This window comes from Myotis brandtii, unplaced genomic scaffold (genome assembly GCF_000412655.1).
Source record: "Myotis brandtii unplaced genomic scaffold, ASM41265v1 scaffold319, whole genome shotgun sequence".
In the NCBI taxonomy this organism is placed as follows: domain Eukaryota; kingdom Metazoa; phylum Chordata; class Mammalia; order Chiroptera; family Vespertilionidae; genus Myotis; species Myotis brandtii.
This window is the reverse complement of record NW_005362227.1, coordinates 531556-535080: the sequence shown is the minus strand read 5'-3', so window position 1 is coordinate 535080 and position 3525 is coordinate 531556.

Genomic DNA, 3525 nt, shown 5'->3' with positions numbered 1-3525 from the left:
TCAGAATAAAGGAAGCAATGACATGGTGATTATTACATAGTGCTCATGTAGATTTTTTTCACGATCTTTATCCAAATAAGAGAAAAGAAATATAAAACGTTCTAATTGGAATTATTAAACACTTTACGAATTTCCTCTCCTAAACTTTGAAGTTATCACACTCATAATTAGGGAATTTTTCAGCTCCTTTTGTTCACATTTAATCAATAAAATACCAACAAATTATATTTTTCACTTCTACAGTACATAGTTTAATGACAATTTAGTTTCAATTATTTTAACCTGAAACACCATTTGTCTTTACTTGAAAAGCACTAACTATATAACACATAAAGAAATACTTCTTTAATGGCTACTGCTTTGTTTAGATTTTCCTATTTGCAATTCAGTGTGGCAATCCTTCCTTGCTCACAGAGGTTCTATTTTGTCGACTGTAATTAAAAACATTTCTTTGTAATCTCAGAATTGAGCACAGATATTTTAATTGCCGTGCCATGAAAACCTCTAAAGATGAAAGGATGGAATATTTAATTTTAGAACCTACAAGCCATACTCTACAACCATAATTACTAATGGTATGTAACATACTTATATATACATTCTTTTAAAATTCAACTTATTTTAATAATGTATTGAAGATAACTAAGATAATTTTCAGATTATTTATATGTTCTTTAAACATTCTTACTCATGGTGAAGATTATTATTTTTCTGCATATCATCAAGTTGTACGATATTTTTTATGTCACTATTACTTTAAGAATTTTAAGGCTTATTATATTAATAAAGTTGATATTCTTTAAAATTGAAAATATGTTTATAAGAACAAATATTGATGCATTTTTCTGAGTAAATTCTTTCACTTTTTAGAATTATGCATGGATTACATTCAGAAACTTGGATAGTTGAAAACCATAAAAAGGGCAAGTGGACATCTTAACTCCTCTTTTGGAAATGTTCTTCTCAGTACTGATCTTTTCATGAAAGAAGAACATGTAATACTTTCTACTGATGTACCCATTTCAAAGGTTCTAACTCCAGGATCAGCAACTGTTGTAAAAAAAGAAGACATTCAGCATATGCTTTAGGCTAGAAAAGAAACCCATGCTAACATTATGTGTTCCTGTCTTAGTCTTGCGTATGTTCTTTTTTTTCTTACTAGAACAGTGATTCTCAACCTTGGCTGCACATTAGAATCACCTGGAAATCTTTTTAAAATCCTGATTTCTGGGCCTCATCCTCCAGAACTTCTGTTTCTTTGTTATGGGGTGGGGCCACAACATTAGTAACAAAGAAACAGAATTTCTGGAGGATGAGGCCCAGAAATCAGGATTTTAAAAAGATTCCCAGGTGATTCTAATGTGCAGCCAAGGTTGAGAGCCACTGTACTAGAATCTCAATTGTTATTGCAAAGATGTGAAATCACATACATCTGGTTTATGTATAATGATGAAAATAATTTGACTTTCCTCCTAATGAGCCCTCTGTGATAAAAGAAGTAAATTATAGAAAATAGAGATGGAAAAGAACTTTCAGTTAAATAAACTTCATTAAAAAAAACCTTCATTGTAAAATTTGATAGTTTAGTAACATCCAAATTATACTCAGTGTCTTCGAACCATGATATGGCACTAGGAATAAGTTTCAAAAAAAATTCCTTTTTTCTGTAGGCATATTCAAAATAATACCTAGTTGGACGTGTATGAGATCATAAACAAAGTACCTCAATGGCACAAATGCATAGGCTCTCTGCCATTCCTATAGTTGTGATATAAACTAAGTCTTGTTTTATGTCTTTAATATAATTTTTTCCCAACTCAGAATCTGATGTTTTACAAAATTCTGATGAAATGTTTAACTTCACTATTAGTCATGGATTTGTTTTTCTCATATTTTAAAATATCTGTAATTTCTGGACTTATCCTATATAATATGCAAATTGACCATCACTCCAACACACAAAATGGCCACCACAAGATGGCCTGCAAGGGAGGGCAGTTGTGGGCGGTCAGGCAAGCAGGGGAGGGCAATTGAGAGGGACCAGGCCTGAAAGGGAGGGCAGTTGGGGGCAATCAGGCCTGCAGGGGAGGGCAGTTAGGGCAACCAGGCTGGCAAGGGAGGGAAGTTAGGGATGACAGGGCCAGCAGGGGAGGGCAGTTGGGAGCAACCAGGCCTGCAGGGGACAGTTAGGGGCAACTAGGCCTGCAGGGGAGGGCAGTTGGGACTGACCGGGCTGGCAGGGGAGGGCAGTTAGGGGCAATCAGGCTGGCAGGGGAGGGCAGTTAGGGGTGACCAGGCTGGCAAGGGAGGGCTGTTAGGGGTGACTAGGTCTGCAGGGGAGGACAGTTAGGGGCAATTGGGCCAGTAGGGGAGCAGTTAGGCATTGATCAGGCTGGCAGGGGAGTGGTTAGGGAGTGATCAGGCTGGCAGGTAGGGGCAATCAGGCAGGCCGGCAGGTGAGCAGTTGAGAGCCAGCAGTCCTGGATTGTGAGAGGGATGTCCAACTGCCCGTTTGGGCCCAGGTCAGGCCTAAACGGGCAGTTGGACATCCCTCAATGGGTCCCAGATTGGAGAGGGTGCAGGCTGGGCTCCCTTGCACGAATTTTGTGCACCGGGCCTCTAGTAGTTAATGTTTAAGGTCCACTTAAAATAATGATAACACACATACAGAAAAGTACATACATTTCCAGTGTGGAGCTTGATGCTTTTTCTCAACTCAGAAACATCAGGGTACACAGAACCCAGATCAAGATATCAAACATTATCAATACCTAGAGAAGTCCTCTCATGTCCCTTTCCAGCTCAAGAATAACCATTGTTCTAATTTATTTTGCATATTTTTCTAAATTTATTAAAAATGTATTCACATAGGAGGTACACAATTTGAGTATTTATCTTTTAGATTATATGTGTGGATTTTTTTCATGTTATTGTCTGTAGTAATTTGTTCTTTCTTATTGTTATATGCTATTTAATTTAAAAGTAAACTAATTTATATATCCATTCTATTGTTGATGAATATTAGTTTGGGCTACTAAATAGTGTTGTTATGTAAATTGTTGCATATATCTTTTGTCTTTTGGTTTACACATTTTGGTGAAAAATGGTATACCTTTTTTCTGAGATACATATCTAAGAATAAGAATTCTGGTTCACCGAATGCAAAAATTCTGCATTAGTAGTCACTACAAGAAACTTTTCCAAATTAGTTGCACCAATTTACAGTCTCACAAAAACAGCATATGAGACTTTAAATTGCTCCACAATCTCACCAACACTTGGCATGCTAATTTTAATTTTTTGTCACTTGGGTAGATATATAGAGTATCTCATTGTCATTTTGCTTTATATTTTCTCTTATGACTAAACAGAGTTAGGACGTTTCGTATACTTATTGTATATTAGAATATCCTCCTTAATAAAGTGCCCGTCCAAGTATTTCTGCTCAATTTTGTTTTTGTTAATCCTCACCTGAGGACATTTTTCCATTGATTTTTAGAGAGAGGGGAAGGGAGAGGAAGAGAC